This window comes from Theropithecus gelada, chromosome 12 (assembly GCF_003255815.1).
Source record: "Theropithecus gelada isolate Dixy chromosome 12, Tgel_1.0, whole genome shotgun sequence".
In the NCBI taxonomy this organism is placed as follows: Eukaryota; Metazoa; Chordata; class Mammalia; order Primates; family Cercopithecidae; genus Theropithecus; species Theropithecus gelada.
In genome coordinates, this window is record NC_037680.1 from 32,507,897 (window position 1) to 32,529,998 (window position 22,102).

Consider the following 22,102-nt stretch of genomic DNA (forward strand, 5'->3'; position numbering starts at 1 on the left):
GGACTGGTGAATGGCTTCTTTTATTATTTTTCTGTAACCTTCTTTTTTCCTACTAATGCTTTGGCTTTAAAATTAAAAATAAAATTAATTAAAACTAAAATATATTTCTTAACATTATGAATGTTAGAATATACGTTAGAAATCTGTACTCAAGAATTAAAGAATTTTCATTTTTTAAACTAGTATGGAACTATTAAGAAATAACGTAGTTTGGCATAAAATGAGTCATACAGATCATGCTTCTGCTGGTAGTTTAAATTGAAAAAACATAGCAAATATTATCTCCATATATATGGAATTTTTATTTTTTTTTACTTCAAGCCTTTAATTTGAGACATGATGGAAAAATCTTGTAGGCACACAGGGAAAGGCATGATTACTGCTGAGTGAAAACAATCTAACTGGAAAGTTTTAATGCCTGTCAGCTAATGTCAAAGCTGAAATTCTGAAAGTATGACATGCTGCAAGACTGAAAGGAATGGAAAATTAGTGTTCCTCTTCTTTTTCTTCAACAGAATCCACACCAACCTCCTCACAATCCTTTTCAATGGCAGCGATGTCCTCACAGCCCTCAGAAAATGCTTCTTTTCCCATCCCCTCACCCACTTCCCAGTGAACAAAGGAACAGTTGGCATAACTCAAGTCAAACTTGTGGCCTAGGCAAACCCAGGCCTCAGCAATGGCTATGGTGTTGCTCAGGATACACGCAGCTCTCTTTATGTTGGCCAGGTTTCCAGCAGGTACCACAGTGGGAAGCTGGCAATTTAATGCCAACTTTGAGGACAGTGAAACACCAATCCTCAAACTGGGTGTTGCATTTGGTCTTGTTAGTGGAACAGCAGTAAGTATTGACATATGTGGGAACCACATTACCACAGTGTAATAGGCAATAAGCCATGTATTTACCGTAGTGATTCACAATCTGGTTGCCTGGCTCATTTCACAATCTGGTTTCCTGGCTCAAAATAAGCACTGGTGACCTCTGCTATGCATGGTAGTCTTACCCAGCAGAGATGACAGGACATATGTGACCAAAGAGAAGAGGATGCAGGAAGAGGGTACCAGGTCAGTCTGGAATTCTGTCAGACTCCATGAAATCTGAGAGAAGCAGTGATGGAGGACACAATCTGGCTAAGAAAGCAGTTAAGATTAGGGTAGTTTGGGTGCTCAATATTGGGGTTTCTACAACAGATGCCATAGATGGCCTCATTGTCTACCATGAAGGCACAATCAAAGTGCTGCAGGTTGGTGCTGGTGGTGGAATGGAGTTGTAGAGCTCAACCGCAGCTGTGGAAACCTGCAGGGCTGGGCAAATGGAGAACTTCAGTTTAGACTTTGTGGCATAATCAACAGAGAGAAGTGAACCCAGAACCGGTTTCTCCACCAAAGCTGTGGAAAACCAAGAAGCCCTGAAGACGTGTGCACTGGTGAACCAGCTTGCGACTTTGGTCCAAGACAAGACCAATGATCTTGCCAATGTCGTGATCTCCACAGGCACGGTTATTGGCAGCATCTCCCTTGTCTGTGATGAGCTGCTCAGGGTGGAAGAGCTGGTGGTAGGTGCCAGTGCAAACTTCATTGATGACTATGGGTTCCAGGTTTATAAACACTGCCCTGGACACAAACTTCCCTGCCCACTGAAGAGGTGTAGAATCAATCATCTCCTTACCCAGTGGTCTTGTCACTTGGCATTGGGCTATTGAGCTGGATGCTGTGTTCCAGGTAGTAGAGCTCCCAGCAGGCATTGCCAGTCTGGACACCAGCCTCACCAAGGTGGATGAAGATGCACTCACACTTAGTGGCTACAGGTTAGAAAAGCAAAAGTCAGAAGACACCGGGTCTCTGTTACCATCCCTGACATGTTAAGAGTCAAGTAGGCAACACATTGTATTTGGAAATTGTTTTAAAAAAGAGCATAAATAACTCATGAAACACTTTAAGAAGAAATGATAAAGGAAATTAGAAAATAGTTCTATCTGAATGATAATGCAAATACTATAAACCAAAATGTGTAGGATTTGGCTAAAACCACAATTATAGGGCAAAAGCCTTAATTGTGTCTATTAGGAAAGAAGAAAAACCAAAAATCAGCACAACTTCCCGTTTACACAGGTAGAAAAAGAGTAATGAAGTCATCCAAAGAAAGTAGAAAGAAGGAAAAAAATAAAGATGAGAATAGAAGATATTTAAATGGAAAATAACCAATAGCTAACCCCATCAGGGGCTGGAGGGAAGCGGAAATGGAGACATTCTGTTCAAGGGGTACATGGTTTATCTACAAAAGATGAATAACTTCTAGAGGGCTGCTGTACAGTTGTACTTAACAATACTGCATTGTACACTTAAAAATTTGTCATGAGAGTAAATCTTAGGCTAAGTGTTCTTATCACAATAAAAAAATATAGAAACAATAGAGTAAAAAGTGCTCAAAGTTAATTCTTTGCAATAAACTAATACAATAGACAAATCACTAGCAGATTAATAAGAGAGAAAAACTTTAATGAAAACTGGACCACACAATCACAAAATAACACTTTGCCAATTATTTTGAAAATATATTTTTTAGAAAATAATACACTTTATAGAATAGATACAAGAATAAATAAAAGTCTCAGTAATCCTATTAAAATAAATGCAATTAAATCAGTAGTCAACAATTTAAGCATTGGTGGAAAACACAACAACAAAAACGACAATAACAAAGCCAAACCAACAATGACTGAAACAGGCAAAAACATGTAATCTAAATATATTTACAAGACAATTTCAGTAAACAAGGGTTTGATAGTATCTATTTTATTCACACTGTTCTAAAGAAAAAGAAAAAGTAAGACAGCTCCTCAACAATTTTACATTTTGGTAAACTATACTTTGATAAAATCTGTCAGGGATGTTAATGAAAGAAAATTTCAGACCATTGTCTTTATAAAAATGGATATAAAAATAATAGCTTAAACATTACCAAATATAACAAAGAAAAACATGCACATTGAAATCATGACAAAGAATGATGAATTTTTTCTTAAGAATGCAAGCATAACAATGTTAAAACATGTATTAGTGTAATTTATCACAATAACAAATTAACAGCTTTTAAAACACATGATTATTTCAATACATGCAGTAAAATCATTCAATAAACTCAGGACTCCTTTATAATATAAACTCTTAACAAATAGGAGTAAGAGATCCTATTTAATATGATAAAAAGTTAGCTACTAAATATTACCCATATTAACCAAGATACCTTATAATAAAATATTAAAAACATGCCTTTAAATCGAGAACAAGGCCCCAATGCCTTCTTCTATTCATCATTGTATTGGAGTGCCTGCTAAATGAAAAAGGTATGCAAAATAAATTTGCAAGGGTTAGAAAAATATAAAACTGTCATCATTTGTAAAGATTATGATTACATATATGAAAGTCCAAGAGAAGTTACAGAGAATGGTTATTTAAAAATTAAAGCGATTCATATATACAAACAGCAAATAATTAAAAATATAATTTCAAAACACACAATCACAGAAGCAACGAGAGTACTAGAAATAGATGTAACTTCACAGAGGCAAGACTTTAATGAGAAAGTCATAAACCTTTGTTGAAAGTTAAAAAAGACCTAATTAAATGTAGAGATATATTACTTATAAATAAGACTTACTATAACAAATATATGAGTTCTTCCTCCTATTTATCTATAATTTCAAAAAACCCCAATATTTTATCATTTTTATGCAGCATGATAAACTCATCTTAAAATTTATATTAGACTATTAAGTGCCTAAAATCGTTGAGACTTTTCAAGAAACAAAAATGATAATGGTCTACTCACTCAAAATATGTTATGAAACTATAGTAAATAAAAGTTTAACTGAAAAAGTAATAGAAAAATCCATTTACTGAACAGATCAAGGGTTCTACACACACACACATGGGTAGGACCACATATACATGGCTCGATCTGTTCAGTATATGGTTCTGGGGTAATTGGTTATACATACAGAAATAACTAAGATCAAATCTATCCCTACTTTATATAAAACACACATTTTTCTAATTGCATTAGAGGTATGAAAAGCAAAACTAGAAGATGTTTAGGAGAAAAAAAGTATTTTAAAAATTTTGCTGTTCCTATATTTCTTAAGCAGATTACCCTGAAAAGGATGAAAAATCAATCTGGATATAGAGAAGATATTTTCAGTTCAGAAAACCAAAATTCATTAGTGTATGGAATATGCAAATAATTTCTTCCAATCAAGAAAAAGAGAAGCTAGTTATTGAAAATGTTTAGCAAAAGATAATTGATAGAAGAGACCATAAACTGCAAATTAACATTGAAAGAATGTTATATTCCATTAAGGATATACAAACTAAAACTGCAATAAAATAACATTTTATATCCATCAGACTGGCAAAAATAATGTCTGATAAATCCAAGTGTGGGGAAACCAGGTCTCCTATTGTCTGTGGTAGCATATATTGGTAGAGATATTTGAATAGAAATTTGGTAGAGTAGTTTGGAAGAATTTGTCATACATATTAAAACTTGTAGCTGCATTTCCAGAAGTCTTTCGTAAACTCCTGCATATGTGCACAAGAAAACATAGAAAAGTGTGCTAATTTCAGCACTGTTTGTAAAAGCAAACACACGGAAATAGCCTAATAGTTGAAACAACCTAAGTAAGGGGATGGATAACAAACCATTGTTTATTCACTGGAAAAGATATCAGACAAAAGTGAAAAATATAAAAATGAATGAATTATATCTACCTACGTCAACAGGTATAATTCTCAAAAAAATACAATGCTGACTAAAGCAAAATGACACTAAAATACTTAACATTTGATACCATTTATGTAAAATTTTATACATGAAAATAATATTGTATATTGCAGTAGATATATTTACATATAATAAAAGTACAAAAACAACATAGGTGAATGGAAACACAAACTAAAGAATTGTATTTATGAGGTGTGAGTGGGAAAGAAGAGGTGGGAGCAGGAAGGGCTTTTGTCTTAGTTGTAGATTTTTTTTAAAAATAGAGGAAATTGAGCCAAATGTAGAAAAATATTAGTATCTCCTAGGCATCAATAGGACCTATAGTTTTCAGTTATTCCTTGCAATATTTTGTTATTAAAAATTATAACAAGAATACATGAAGTATTGTGACTGCTTTAACATTCAGGTTCTATAGGATCACTGAAAACTACGTATGAAAACCAAATTATTTGGTTTCAGTGAATGTGTGAAATGCATTTGGATTTGGTGTCACTGATATACTGCATTTAGGAAGAAATAAATGCAATACACAGGAAACTGATAAATGTATGATTTTTATAGAAATAAATATTAAAATTTTTACTTACAAAATCTTGTTCTCCCATTTCCTTCCCTCCTACTCAGATAGAGAAACATGTATCTGAAATCATATATTACGTCTATGAGAAAATGATATGAAGCACAGATACCATCTCTGTGTAAGTTTTTAGTAATGCTCCACGTGTAAAAAGTAAATAGTTATTCTTGAAAATAAAGTCTATTATGCCTGATAAATACTGCCCTATGCCATGGTCTAAAATTTTTCATTATTTAAAATGTTACAAAGGCATAATGAACAATTATAATCAATATTTCTCATATTACATTCCATTTGAGTTTAGTAATATGAGATTAACTTTTTCTTCTGGAGTCATTCTGCTTTACTATCTCATTTTCCTTCAGCAGTAATTATTCCAATTTGTCATGGTGTTACAGCAAAAAATCCAAAAAACATTAAAAAAAACCTCTAAGCTCATCTTGATGCCCTAAATTTTCTTGGATTTCACCAATTTTGTTTATTAGGTCATACAAGATCTAATTCTATATTAGCTGAATTTATGATTTAATATTGATAGTGAGAGTGAAAATAATTTGGCCATTACATTACTCTATTAAAATGGAAAGCTCTATAAACACAGCCACCTCTTATTAGCTCCATCTAGTCTTTGTTGCCATTAATCAGCATTGGAGATTGAGAGTTTTAGATCATTGTTTTTAAAATTGGTACTTGCTCAATTTCATAGCCTCCTTTACGTGTCTTGAAAACACATAAAGCTGAGATAGCTAAAGAACAAGACCATAGGGCACAAGATTTCCATCAAGCAGAGGGCACTAATTTGCACGTATCTTTATTTTGCTAAATGATTACTACCAAGTGCAGATTCAGGCTTTGTACTAAGGTAATGTGGAGAGCTTTCAGGAAAAGCTATCCTGGGTCCAGAAGCTTGATGTGTAGGAAATCCAGTACTACAGATTAAACTAGTCTTGTAAGTCTTTCTTCTTCTTTACAGTCTCAAGAAGAGAGCTATCATCAAAAGAAACTGCAGTGGTAGTCATTTTATTTGCATCACGTTCATGTGCATATACTCTGTGCTACAATCTTCAAAATTATGTTTATTGCTAAACTTTTTCCAGAAAACCCAAATCTGGTGTACATTTTGTTTCCTTCTTAGATGTTTTATCTGTTTTGTTGGCATGCACAACTTGAGGTAAGCCTGTTTCATCTTATGAGATTGAAACAAAACTCTTTTTGATCATAAGTATAGAATTGGACAATTCAGAGCAGTTAGTGCTCTTATTGTCTCAGTGCGTGCCTTTGAAATGTTTATAGTAGGCTACGTTGTGAAGATATTGTGAAAGTATTTTTATGTTTCAAGATAACAAATGCTTTGAATACATCAGTAAAAATAAATTTTATTGGAAATTCTTGTTTTCATACACGTTTTTGACTTTTCTGTTGATAACCAAACATTGGAGTATTGCTTGTTTTTGCAGAATTTAAAGGTGTCTCAAGCAGCAGACTACTAGGATAAATAAAAATTAAAATGTATTTTCCTAGAACACCAGGAAAACATTGTAAATTTGAATTCATTTGGAAATGTATTTGTCTTTTTTTTGAGTACCTATCCAATGAATGACTAATTAGGTCCCATTTATTAAATAATAAATGACTCTTGTGTTGCTATCATGGAAGCTACAGTGTAATCAGGATGACCAGGAACATATATAGGAAAAGTTGAAAAATAAGGCTAAATGACAGCAAGAGTAATGAAGATTACCCTTCACTAAGAATATTAATTCCAGAAGATAAGAGGCCACACAATGGGTTGGAGTGTTGAGAAAATCTATTGGAGTTTGAGCTGTAGAAGTTTAGGATGTAAGAAAAATTTTAAGATGAAACTTTTAGAAAAGCACATTAAATAGGCTAGGGAAACTGACAATAGAAGGAAGGGGAAAAATTAATAAAGATTTAGCTAAGAAGACAAGATCAAAGAAAGATGGGGGAGGTTGAGTTAGACATTAGCCTTGGGAAAAATGATAGGCATGTATTCACTGATAAATATACAAAGGAAAAGACAGGTAAAAGTTCGAGACGTTTGGAACTTAAAAATTTTTTAAAAGACTCTATTTGACATATTGTTTGCATCATATGAAGTTAAAGGTATTAGACTATTTTTTAATTTATACACCAGCACATTCATATGGTTTAACATACTCAATCAGCACTTCCTACTTCTAGCCTTCATATCTTGCTTTCTTTTTCTCTAATATGTGAGGTTTTTATCATAGCCTCACATATCAAATAGTTTTTTATTTCCTTTCCCAGCTAGAAAATTATTTTAGGAAGACAGGAATTTTTCTGATGTTATTGTTATTGAAAAGCCATTGCAACTAGAACATGTAGGAATGGTGTTTAATATTGTTAAGTGAATAAATAAGCTTGTTTATACTTTTTGTTTTTGCTCTTCATTATTTTTCCTTGCTTTCTAATTAAAGATGATTTTTGGAATTATCAAAAAGTAAGATATACATTCAATACAGAGTCAAGGATGATCAAAAGCAATGCTGCTTCCAAAGAGGGCCCAACTGAAACCAGGTAGCATGAATGTGCAGTGGGCAAGATCGCTGTATTTCTAGGATGAATGCTATGTTAGTCCATTTGCATTTCTTTCTATAGAGGAATAGCTGAGGTTTATTTGGCTCAGAGTTCTGCAGGCTGTACTAGCATGGCACTAGCATCTGCTTGGCTTCTGGTGAGGCCTAGGAAGTTTTTACTCATCACAGAAGTCAAAGGGGGAGCAAGTGTGTCACATGGCAAGAGAGAGAAAGCAAGGAGTTGGCGGGGGGAGTGCCACATGCTTTCAACAACCAGGTATCTTGAGAAATCATTCTATTCATTACTGCAGGGAGGGCACCAAGCCATTCACAAGGGATCTGTCTGCTACCATGTCACAAATGCTTTCTTCCCATCAGGCCCCACCTTCAACACTGGGGATCACATTTTAACGTGAGATTTGGAGGGAACCAACATCCAAACTCTATCATATGCTGTTTTTAAAATACTATATTATAAAGTGCTCCTTATAAAATTCCAGTGGTGGACAAAAAATTGAATTGGAGATAATTAGTAGAGAAAGGAACTGATTCGTGTAAGAAACAAGCAGGGTCCAGGTGAGGTTTTCCAGCATAGCCATGAGGCTAATGAAGATAGTAGCCATCAGTTGACAATTGATCCTAGTAAGGAAAAAAACCTTAGAGGGTCTGGGGAAGTGGGAAATTACGTTTGTAAAGGGGAAATACGAAGTTTAATATAGAGGGGATGGTGATCAAACGGAGTTTCTGGGTTGAATCTTCTTCATAAGTAGAGAAATAGTATGCATCTCCTTTACTCTGAAAGAACACTGCCTGGGTTTTAAGAAACTAGGCCCTATTGAAGTAGGCAACATTTTGTCCAGTCACCAAATACCCTCTTCTTCCTACCTTGGTTTATGTGCATTTCTTTTTAAATTCTAGTAAGCCCTTTCTTACTCCATTAAGTGTCCATATATATTATGTCTTTCTTTTTTTCTCTCTCTCTCTCTTTCATGCAATACCTCCTGGCATCCATGTATCACCAATTAAAAGGGTAAAAGGGTAAAAAATACCTGCAAATCACAGGTATTAATAGATAGGTAAGTAGGTAGGTAGCAGAGGGAGGGGAGAGAGAGGGAGAGAGAGAGAGAGAGAGAGAGAGGGAGGGAGAGAGAGAGACTAAGGCTAGCTTGTAATTTCAGGGGGATCTCAGATCTCTTGAGTCTTTAAGGATTTTTTTTTATTATTATAAAGATTTCAATCTGACAAAAGGTTTAAATCATTACTACATAGTTTCCTTGTGGAAACATATTGAAGACGACTCAGTCAAAATATTTATTGGCATAATGTTCATTTTAGGAAATCAGAGCATATCTACTTCCTTTAAATGTCCTGAAGCTCCCACCTTATTTGTTGGTATGTCATACAAACAGTTTCTGTGATTTACTCTGAACTTAGTGAATTGAATAGCTTTTAATATGATTTTTGTCTATTATTAAACATATGTGTAATTAACTTTAAAGAATTTTTGTGTTTATGAGTTGGGAGTTCATTTGACAAAAAAATGACTGCCATGTGTGAAATTGTGCTAAATAATCAGAAAAATAACTTTTAATAGAGCATGGTTAATTTTACCTTAACTTGGTAGAGATAGTTACATCATCTTGGCAGTGTTATTCTACAATCTCAAACATCTTCCAGAGATAAATCAGCAGCATTAATTAAAAATTCCAGAGCAAAATTAATGTCAGACTTCAAAATAAAAATAATTAATTTTCCAAATTTACCCTCTGCTGGTATTTTGAAGTATAAAATGTATTTACCTTATATTGCTAAAATAATGACATCTAGCATTTATAAAATATTATCCATTCGCCTTCTTCATCCAAATGTTTTTACATATACTCCTTAATTTTGCCCTCACCATCATCTATTTTTGACAAAATGTTTGACCAAGATTTTAAATATAAAAAGGACAACAAGCACTTAATATTTATATTATTTTTAAGTCATCAAAAATGTAAATTTTATCCTCACCAGGAGAGTGAGTCACTAATAGACACAAGAATATGTTGTATTTATAATACATTTTACAGGGATTGCTTTGTATGCATTTAGACTGCAAGTGGGAACTACAATCATGGGAAGTATGTGAATCATTATGTTTCACAGTATGAGATTCCTTGCCTCAACTGTAAGTGATGAGAGTTTTAGATTGGACTTACTAAATGTGTAATTATATACAGCGATAGCAACATGGACTATTGAGGTTTGAGAAGATTTGTACATACTTTGAACCCTAGAGCACATGACTTCCAAGAAACAACTGGAGGCATAATTTTCAAAATAAATAGCCAATTTTAATTTGTATTTTTCTGTGGGGGAAACATAAATTAGTGAAAGTTTGCTAAAATGTTATAGGTTGTGAGTTTTTATGATACCATCTGCTGTTGTAGCATAATTAGATATTTCTTTTAGTTTTGTGACAAGTGACCCTTTACATATGTGATTTATAAAGTGATTGTATTTACATGTAGTGTATTCTTTTGAGATTCTCATTAATACTAATGGCTTCCTGTCCCCTGAAATGCAAATGATAGGTATTAATAGATAGGTAGGTAGATAGGTAGGTGGGGGCAGGGGGAGAGAGAGAGAGAGAAAGAGAGAGAGGGAGACAGAGAGACTAAGTCTAGCTTATAATTTCAGGGGGATCTCAGATCTCTTGAGTCTTTAAGTATCCATTGATCTCAGATGCTCTCCTATGACAGTTACTTCATATATTTGAATATGTCAATAAACTGCTTAGATCCTGGGTATAGAGAACTCACCTGAGGATAGTTATGTTATTTTGATGTAAGACCCCTGCTTGAGCTACTCATTTAAAATTTTATAAACGAAATAAACTACTTAAATTGAAATCCTCACCAGCTCTTATATTTCTGTATAGGGTTTAAACTATTTAGGATTATAAGGAGGGATGAGATTTAAAAGTTGACATAGCCAGATGTGGTGGCTCATGCCTGTAATCCCAGCACTTTGGGAGGCTGAAGTGGGCGGATCACAAGGTTAGGAGTTCAAGATCAGCCGGGCCAACATGGTGAAACCCCTTCTCTACTAATAATACAAAAATTAGCCAGGCATAGTGGCACATGCCTGTAATCCCAGCTATTCTAGAGGCTGAGGCAGAAGAATCACTTGAACCTGGGAGGCAGAGGTTTCAGTGAGCTGAGATTTTGCCACTGCACTCCAGCCTGGGCAACAGAGTGAGACTCTGTCAAAAAAAAAAAAAGTTGACATAATTGGATATACTCTATTTTACTAGGACAAGTTTTATGGTTGCCTAGTTTAAGTTAATAACCTAATTTTGCCCTTTCTTTTTGTCTTAGGTCTTGAGCATCTTTCCAGATTTTTTCTGCTGAGCTCACCATTATTTTGGCTTTGAAGCTCAATGGGATAGAGGTGATCATGAGGCATGCCATGTGTAGATGTCTTTCAGCTAATAAATGACCACCCTCAAACTGAGCTTGTCAATAGTGGCTTTTCAGATGAGAGCAGGGACAGAACCTTACCTAGGTGTACACTTGACTTGCTTTAAATTACAATTGCACAAAAACAGCAAAGAAGTTAGCAGTAGTCTTGCCCCTTGGTTCTTGAGACCGTGTTCAACTGATTACAAAAGGCACAGCAAGTGCCGGCCATCCTCCTGCTCCCTTTCTAGGCTTCTAGCCCCTCATTTTGCCTTACAGCAGAGCTCCACTGGACAGACAATTAGCACGGGATTGGAGGCCATTCTCCAGCTTTCTGCATCTGCCAAATGATGGAGAGGGTTTGCCTTTTTCAGATCTTTCTGAAAGGGATCACCTATTTCTTTTAAACATCTAATATATTTCAAACAGAAGGCTATAAAAAGTAACCAGTTACATGTATAACACTATTGCTTTCTCAACAATCAGTGAAGACAGTTGGATTTACAGCCAGAAGACAATCACATTATATTGAATCACATATTCATACTTCATTTATTTCTCCCTCAAGGACTGCAGCTGTAATAGCTCCTAGGAAGCTTTAAAAATATGCAAGAACATTTTTTTTTTTTTTTTTTTTTTGAGACGGAGTCTTGCTCTGTGCCCCAGGCTGGAGTGCAGTGGCGCGATCTCGGCTCACTGCAAGCTCCGCCCCCCCGGGTTCACGCCATTCTCCTGCCTCAGCCTCCCAAGTAGCTGGGACTACAGGCGCCCACCACCTCGCCCGGCTAATTTTCTTGTATTTTTAGTAGAGACGGGGTTTCACCGTGTTAGCCAGGATGGTCTCGATCTCCTGACCTCGTGATCCGCCCGTCTCGGCCTCCCAAAGTGCTGGGATTACAGGCTTGAGCCACCGCGCCCGGCCGCAAGAACATTTTAAACCTCCAGGAACACTTAGACTTCAAACTACTTTTTCTTCTTGTATAACATCTTTAAATAATTAATTATTTCTTTTGTTTCTTTTTTAGTGTTCTGGCTTGGGAAATATTAAGATAACTGGGAATGGGAAAAAAAAAGGAGAAGGAATTTGTGATTTTTCAATTTCCGTAAAATCAACAACCTTGCTTTCTAGAGTGGATTCTTACAGAGGTCAATAGTACACTTGTGTGTCATTGAAAATTGTTAGCACTCCTATCTAAATGCCACAGGATAGTGTTCCAAAGACGGTGAACAACAACTCCAGGGCTCCCCGGGATCCTCCGTTGCTATTACCACCGGTGGATTTTTTTGAAAATCATTTTTAAGAAATGGTCATAAACAGGAATCAAATGGTTTGGAATGAATCTGTTTTGTTGGAAGAAGGGGTTTAATTAACTTTTGAGCTGCACAAATTAATCTGGACTTTAGTGAGGGCCTGAAAATTGATTAAAGTGTGAGCACCTATTCAGAAAGTACTTGACCAGGAAATAAATTCATTTATTTGAGGTCAGTGACCCTACAAGTTGACAAGTGATTCAGATTAATACACACCTGGGTTTCAAGTTTCACATATTGCTTGGCAGGAGCTTCTGCCCTATCCCCCACCCCTAGTGCTGCTTATCATCCACCTCATCTAGTTGTCACCTTTTTCTCTGGACCATTTTTCTGACAGAAACCCTTTGCAGAGTTTTTTTTGAGGGGGTGGGGGAATTGGGGGGCATTGCAATCAGTGCAATGATTCATTTTACTTGTTTTATTCAAGATTGAATCATAACATTATGATTTAAAAATAAGACAGAAAATAACTACCTAGATTAAACTTATCCTCTTAAAGATAATAAATGTCCATCAAACAGAATGATTTATAAAATAGTTTCATAAAATCCCACTTGATTTAATGATCTACCTAATTTTTTGCAATGTCTTTTTTTTTTCTTCTTGGGAGCTAAACACACATAACATAAGCACTCATGTGCATGCATACAAACACAGGCACACACACAGACATGCCAAGCATTTGGAGACTCTCCTCTATATTATCTTTAGTAATACAAGGTTGGGGGTCAAGCCTAACTGTAAGAGAATATTGAAATAATTAGAGCAATTTTGTGTGAGAGTAAGGGAAAAGACTCACTGTTTATTCTAAGAAGATAGAAAATTGCAAAAATAAAAAGTATCATCATTGATTTCAAAGGAAAACTTGAAACAGGATTCAGTCTTGCTACCCTCGTTTAAAAAATAAGAAATTGTGGTCTTAGAAGGTTCTGATCTACTACATTCTTTCATAGTTCACATGAAGTGGCAATGGGATGATTTAAGGTGTTTTTATTTCCCCTTGATTTAGTGTCAAGTATAATTTAGTAGACAATTATATGCAATACCTTTGATAATTAATTTTCTACACCAAATTAGGCTTTGGCAATCCTTCTCTTAGTCTGGTGTCATTATTCTTGTAGAATAATGTACACGTTAACTTTGTTTTCTTTTCTGTTTCTCTATTCTTGTTTTTTCAAATAAATATTAACTATTCCACGTAACTTCTAAGTTTCAGATTTTAATAATAATTTTTTTATTACAGGGTCAACATATTCTTTGAAAAAAATCCTTAGCAAATACCAGAGAAGTTAGAGTTTAGCAGAGCAGGACTTTTCTTCATTTTTTAAATTAAAAAATTGAATCAACTCTCTGTATACTTCAACAACTTTCTACCCTCAAAAGAGAAGATTTTAATATGGTTAAATCCGAACATATATTTGAAAAAATTAGAAATAATGGCCTTATCAGATAGTTACTTATACTTTTTAAAAAATACTTTAAGTTCTGGGATACATGTGCAGAATGTGCAGGTTTGTTACATAGTATAAACATGCCATGGTGGTTTGCTGAACCCGTCAATCCATCATCTACATAGGTATTTCTCCTAATGCTCATCTACATAGGTATTTCTCCTAATGCTATCCCTCCCCTAGTCCGCTACCCCCAACAGGCCACGGTGGGTAATGTTTCCCTCCCTGTGTCCATGTGTTCTCATTGTTCAACTCCCACTTATGAGTGAGAACATGCAGTGTTTGGTTTTCGGTTCCTGTGTTAGTTTGCTAAGAATGATGATTTTCAGCTTCATCCATGTTCCTGCAAAGGACATGAACTCATTCTTTTTTTATTGCTGCATAGTATTCCATTGTGTATATGTGCCACATTTTTTTTATCCAGTCTATCATTGATGGGCATTTGGGTTGGTCCCAAGTCTTTGCTATTGTGAACAGTGCTGCAATAAACATATGTGTGCATGTGTCTTTATAGTAGAAGGAATTATAATCCTTTGGATATATACCCAGTAATGGGATTGCTGGGTCAAATGATATTTCTGGTTCCAGATCCTTGAGAAATCGCCGCACTGGTTTAACTTCCATAGTGGTTGAACTAATTTACACTCCCACCAACACTGTAAAAGCATTCCTATTTCTCCACAGCCTCATCAGCATCTGTGTTTCCTGACTGTGTAATGATTGCCATTCTAACTGGAGTGAGATGGTATCTCATTGTGGTTTTGATTTGCATTTCTCTAATGACCAGTGACAATGAGCTTTTATTCTTGTTTGTTGGCCACATAAATGTTTTCTTTTGAGAAGTGACTGTTCATATCCTTTGCCCACTTTTTGAAGGGGTTGTTTTTTTTTTGTAAATTTGTTTAAGTTCTTTGTAGATTCTAGATATTAGCCCTTTGTCAGATGAATAGAATGCAAAACATTTTCCCATTCTGTGGGTTGCCTGTTCACTCTGATGATAGTTTCTTTTGCTGTGCAGAAGCACTTTAGTTTAATTAGATCCCATTTGTCAATTTTGGCTTCTGTTGCCATTGCTTTTGGTGTTTTAGTCATGAAGTCTTTGCCCATGGCCATGTCTGGAATGGTATTGCTTAGGTTTTCTTCTAGGGTTTTTATGGTTTTAGGTCTTACATTGAAGTCTTTAATCTATCTTGAATTAATTTTTGTATAAGGTGTAAGGAAGGGGTCCAGTTTCAGATTTCTGTGTATGGCTAGCCAGTTTTTCCAATGCAATATATTAAATAGGGAATCCTCTCCGCATTGCTTGTTTGTGTCAGGTTTGTCAAAGAACAGATGGTTGTAAATGTGTGGCATTAATACTGAGGCCTCTATTCTGTTCCATTGGTCTATATATCTGTTTTGGTACCAGTATCATGCTGTTTTGGTTACTGTTGCCTTGTAGTATAGTTTGAAGTCGGGTAGCATGATGCCTCCAGTTTTGTTCTTTTTACTTATGATTGTCTTGGCTATATGCACTATTATTTGGCTCCATATGAAATTTAAAATAGTGTTTTCTAATTCTGTGAGGAAAGTCAATGGTAGCTTGATGGGGATAACATTGAATCCATAAATTACTTTGGGCAGTATGGCCATTTTCACCATAATGATTCTTCCTGTTCATGAGCATGGAATATTTTTCCATTTGTTTGTGTCCTCTCTTATTTCCTTGAGCAGTGGTTTGTAGTTCTCCTTGAAGAGGTACTTCACATCCCTTGTAAGTTGTATTCCTAGGTATTTTATTATCTTTGTAGCAATTGTAAATGGGATTTCACTCATGACTTGGCTCTCTGTTTGTCTATTATTGCTTTATAGGAATGCTTGTGATTTTTGCAAGTTGATTTTGTATCCTGAGACTTTGCTGAATTTGCTTATCAGCTTAAGGAGATTTGGGGCTGAGACGATGGGGTTTCCTAAATATACAGTCATGTCATCTGCAAACAGAGACAGTTTGACTTCCTCTCTTCCTATTTGAATACCCTTTATTTCTTTCTCTTGCCTGATTGCCCTGGCCAGAACTTCCAATACTATGTTGAATAGGAGTGGTGAGAGAAGGCATCTTGTCTTGTGCCAGTTTTCAAAGGGAATGCTTCCAGCTTTTGCCCATTCAGTATGATATTGGCTGTGGGTTTGTCATAAATTGCTCTTATTATTGTGAGATACGTTCCATTAATACCTAGTTTATTGAGAGTTTTTAGCATGATGGGGAGTTGAATTTTATTGAAGGCCTTTTCTGCATCTTTTGAGATAATCATTTGGTTTTTGTCATTGGTTTTATTTAGGTGATGGATTACGTTTATTGATTTGTGTATATTGAGCCAGCCTTGCATCCCAGGGATGAAGCCAACTTGATCATGCTGGATAAGGTTTTTGATGTGCTACCGGATTTGGTTTGCCAGTGTTTTATTGAGAATTTTTGCATTGATGTACATCAGGGATATTGGCCTGAAATTTTATTTTTTTGTTGTGTCTCTGCCAGGTTTTAGGATTAGGGTGATGCTGGCCTCATAAAATGAGTTAGGGAGGAGTCCCTCTTTTTCTATTGTTTGGAATAGTTTCAGAAGGAATGGTACCAGCTTCTCTTTGTACCTCTGGTAGAATTTGGCTGTGAATCCATCTGGTCCTGGACTTTTCTTGGTTGGTAAGTTACTGCCTCAATTTCAAACATTCAAGTCTGCTGAAGCTGGGCCTACAGCTGGCCCTTCCCCCAGGTGCTCTGTCCCAAGGAGATGGGAGTTTTATCTATAAGCCCCTGACCGGGGCTGCTGCCTTTCTTTCAGAGATGCCCTGCCCAGAGAGGAGGAATCTAGAGAGGCAGTCTGGCTGCAGCAGCTTTGCTGAGCTGCAGAGGGCTCAGCCCAGTTCGAACTTCCCAGGTGGCTTTGTTTACACTGTGAGGGGAAAACCACCTACTCAAGCCTCAGTAATGGTGGGCGGCCCTCCCCCTACCAAGCTCGAGGGTCCCTGGTTGACTTCAGACTGCTGTGCTTGCAGCAAGAATTTCAAGCCAGTGGATCTTAGCTTGCTGGGCTCCTTGGGGATGGGATCCGCTGAGCTAGACCACTTGGCTCCCTGGCTTCAGCCCCCTTTCCAGGGGAGTGAATGGTTCTGTCTCGCTGGAGTTCCAGGCACCACTGGGGTATGAAAAAAAAAAAAACTACTGCAGCTACCCTGGCTGGGTAGCCTCTAGGGAGCTGGGACTAGAGGTGCACACCAGAATTTCTGGCTAACTTTTTGTGTTTTTAGTAGAGACAGGGTTTTGCTATGTTGCTCAGGCTGTTCTCAAACTCCTGGGCTCAAACAATCTGCCTGCCTTGGCATCCCAAAGTGCTGGGACTACAGGTGTGAGCCACCATGCCTGGCCTTTAATGATTTTTTACTGTACAAATTCACTTAAAAATAATCTCTATTTTCTCTTATATATCAATCATTGAGATTCAGGGGTATTTCTCCTTATGTATTTCTTACTCCCAAATCAGCATTATACTTGAGAGTGAATAATGAGCATATACATTAAAGTCAGGAAAAAATGTCAGGATGCCCATTCTCATCACTATCTTTCAACATTGTTTTGAAATTACTGTTAAGGAGTGGGATTGAGAAGATTAGGTGGTGGAGAGACAATGATTTTTTTTTTCTTTTTTGCTTTATTCCTTTATATGTTGTTTATATTTATTACTTTTAAAAAATAAAAACACTATCACTACAAACAGACATCTCTATATATAAAGTTTACATTACATAGCATGGTCTATATTAAAAAAGAATTAGAGTCTGACTCACTTCTCAAACTTGCTAAATTCTGTTACTGTGGACTATTGAGAGTAGAAGATTATAGATTTAGGGGTAGGAGTTAGGTGAAAGTAGAAATAAGCCAGGTTGGAGATTTTAGGATGAGAGGCAGACATTAGTTTTGGTCAATAACGTTGTGGAATTTGGAACCAGGTGAAATAAATCATTAAGATTCAGGAGTCAACGTAGTCCACCAAGCTTTGAACAAAGGAAGTGTATAGTAAGTACTTCCTACCTATCAGGCACAACTTATTTTGGCTGACTTAATTCTATAAATTTTCTTAAAAGGTAGAATAGCCATCTTTATTTTATACTGGGGAAATATAGAGAGAAATTAAGTAATCTAGGAAGGCTTGGACTTGAACCCATGTCAGTCTAACTCTAAAGACTACACTCTTAACTACTGAAGTATACTTCTACTTATTTGGATGTTTCTCAAGCAGCAGCTCTGAATTTCAGGCGAATCTATCAGATTAATTCTGTTGGTTTATCTTTCCCACATGGACACCATCACTATTTTGAATGCTGCTTTCAAACTCAGATTTTCCCAGTAATTTACAGGAACTACATTGATTTTTTAAAGCATTTTTCAGAATTTTTTGTGTATAAGTGCATTTTTTCAAACTCTGGATTCAAACCAGTAATGGGTCATGGAATCAATCTAGTGGTTGTGATTAGCATATTTTTTCTTCTTTTATCTTTTCTTCATTCAGACCCACAGCATCAACACTCATTAGGTGAGCTGTTGCTGGCAAAAAATATTGTCATCCTAATAGTGTATTTTAAATGTAATAATGCAGAATAGGAATATAGGGATAAATAGAAAATATCAGAGTTTATTAAATATAATGACAAATATTCTGCGAGACATTATTTCCAGATATACATAGACAGATACACACACACACACCCCATGATGTATGGATTGCAATGTAAAATATATTCTTTACATTGAAAGGTTTATAAGCCACTGGTCTATAGAATATCTTGGCTTCAGATTAAGTGCTATTTTATTTCCTGATTTTTATTTCAAGTAAGTCTTGTCTCCCTAATAAATATAAACCTAATTGCAAGCGTAAAGGTAAAATGGCATACATCTCTAAGTTTATTATTGCACCTAACCTGATGCTTGGCACATAACAGGTTCTCAACAAATATTATAATAATTGTAAATGTAGGTGAAGAGGCTAGGATAGCACTGGGGAGCAGTGGGCAGCTGGCCAAATCCGTAGGTAAGCTCTCATAGCTCTGGCCTCCAAAACTGCTAGACCAAGGCAGGACTGAGAGACACCAAACAACAAGATGCAAGGTGTCAGATAGGAGCACTGATTATTTTATATGGCTTGTTTTTTTTCCTCATGTTCAATGTGGAAAATATGCACTACAAAGAAAAGAAGAAAGGGGAAAAATATACCCATAATCCTAAAACTGAAAGATAACCACGATTATTTATAACATTTACAGCCCGTTAACATTTGCTACATCTTTCTCCTGTCGTTCCTGTAGTATTACTCTGATAGTACCCCATGCGTGTGCCTTACCATATAATAAATTCTCTTCATAATTATAGTTTCATTGGTTATATAATAGCTAATTGTAGCTCTGTTTCACAGCTTATTCAAGCATTCTCTTACTGTCAAACATGTTAGATTGTTTCCAATTTGTAACATTATAAATAATGACTTAACAGCTTTATGTAAAACTTTTCCTGACTTTTTCATTTTTAAATTGATAAAAAATGGACTTTTAAAGGCTCTTGATATATATTATGAGGTCTTGGATCACTCATTGTGATCAAATTTTAAATGGCAAGGCACTGTGTCCTAGGACACCCTGCTTAAAGGGCCATTGTATTTTTCATATGGATTGATTTTTGGTGATTTTAATTACCCATATGCATTTCCTCTTTTGTTACCCGAAAGTATCTATTGAGTTTAATCTAAAAAAGTCTCAATTGGCCTGCAGAGCAATTACCATTTCCCTTACGAATGTTTGCAAAGCCAGAGTTTTAACTGTAAATGAGGTTCGTGCATCTATGTTTGGATTGTATATGATGTCTCAGATTTAGGGTACTGATGTGGATAAAAGACTTATCCTTTGTTCAAACGATAATAATATACTGTCTTTATTTTTTGGTTGTATGTAGTGAAGCATGTTGCTTTTCTGTATTTATCAACACTGCCCACAATGTGAGTGGGTTGAATGGAGGATTAATAAAGAAACCTTGAAGGCAACCTATTTTTATGTGTTTCCTAGTTTATTAGAATAGAATCCTATTTTCATTCTATTCCTCTAACAGTTTATTTTTTCTCCTCAAACAGACAAATCTTTGTTGTCTAGGAACAAAATTTAAATAATGCTCCAGTTATGATAAATCTTCTGATATAGGAGGAGATATTTCTGGTGATAAATTAGACATTTTCTGTAGCCTAGCATTTGATCACAACTATCAAATATGCCAGCATATATTGATTTGCCATGATGGGAATTAAGAACCACATATTTCACCAAGTTATATTAAGTTCACTCAATTCTTTTTTTTTTTTTTCTCCTGGTTCCATTGAAAATCAGATTAAGGCCGGGCGCGGTGGCTCAAGCCTGTAATCCCAGCACTTTGGGAGGCCGAGGCGGGTGGATCACGAGGTCAGGAGATCGAGACCATCCTGGCTAACATGGTGAAACCCCGTCTCTACTAAAAATACAAAAAACTAGCCGGGCGTGGTGGTGGGCGCCTGTAGTCCCAGCTACTCGGAGGCTGAGGCAGGAGAATGGCGTGAACCTGGGAGGTGGAGCTTGCAGTGAGCCGAGATCGCGCCACTGCACTCCAGCCTGGGTGACACAGCGCGAGACTCCGTCTCAAAAAAAAAAAAAAAAAAAAAGAAAATCAGATTAAAAGAATGCCATGAGAGATTGTGCAAGTTAACCTATTCTACCTCTCTCCCTTTTCTGCATCTCAGGATACTTTTCAGGACCCCTTGCTGTCTCAGGGACTCAGCCAAAGGCATCACAGTAGGTTCAGTCAAAGGCAGTGCCATGGACTGAGTATCTGTGTCCCCTTAAACTCATATGTTGAAGCTCTGACCCTAAATGTAACTGTATTTGGAGATGGGACCTCCTAGGAAGTAATTAAGGTTAAATGTAGAGAACTAGGTGCTCGCAAAGGAGACGTTCCTGATAAGTCCTGCTCTTGCAAACAAAACAGGGCATTGGGGGCTTGTTTATGTGTAAACATCTTGAAAATCCAGAAAGTCAGGGAAAGGTCAGAAAAACAACAATGTGTCTTGTGACTTGGCAACATTCCACAAACGACTGTATAAAATAAAGCAGAGCGCGCCATTCGAGGCGGCCGCCATGTTTGTCTTGTCTTGTGTTGTCTTGTGTGTTCATTCCTTTGTTTAGGAAACACACGGACCCCAACAGTTAAATGAGGTAATAAGGGTGGGACCCTGATCCAATAGGATTAATATCCTTGTAAGAGACACCAGAGAGCGCGTGTGTGCACTTTCTGTCTTTCTGTCTCTCTCTGTCTCTCTCTCCCTGTCTCCCTTTATCTCTTTGTGTGTCTTTCTATCTCTCTGTCTCTCTCTCTCCCATGCATGTACCAAGGAAAGGCCATGTGAGGACATATGGAGAAGGTGGCTGTCTACAAGCCAGGAAGAGAGCCCTCACCAAAAACTGAATTGGCCAGAAACTTGATCTTGGACTCTAACCCCTAGAACTGTAAGAAAATATTTCTGTGCTTTTTAAGTTACCCAGTCTATCGTATTTTGTTATGGAAGCCCAAGCCAAATACTGGAAGGCAGTGGCCAACAGTTTGAGGACAGGAGGAGGGGGGAGGTCTGCTTACTTCTCACCATTTCCTTCTGCATCCTGTGTTGTCTCTGCAAGTGCTTCTGTTTCATAACTCCAGTCCCTAAAAGAAGCCATGCACCCTGAGATCCCACTTCTGACCAAGATGTTTCCACCATGGCTCTGGCTCCCATACAGTGGAAAGCGCTCCCTTCCATTGTCCCTCCTGCCCTAGAGATGGTAATGGCTTCTTGCTGTTGGCAATCTGTATTTGCACTACTCACCTCTGTTTGTTTCTCAACAATTGCATTATCTATTGTCTTAGTCTGTTTTGTGTTGTTATAACAAAAATACCTGAGACT

General features: G+C 36.4%; 1 non-coding gene and 1 pseudogene across 1 annotated transcript; both read right to left on the reverse strand.

Moving 5' to 3' along the window:
- Window positions 1-290: 290 nt before the first annotated feature.
- The window catches only part of LOC112635833, a 50,304-nt pseudogene continuing 28,492 nt past the window's right edge, over window positions 291-22,102 (reverse strand).
- LOC112636805 lies at window positions 18,657-18,727 on the reverse strand. The gene has a single exon (XR_003122279.1). It is a non-coding gene; the product is annotated as a small nucleolar RNA SNORD56 (small nucleolar RNA).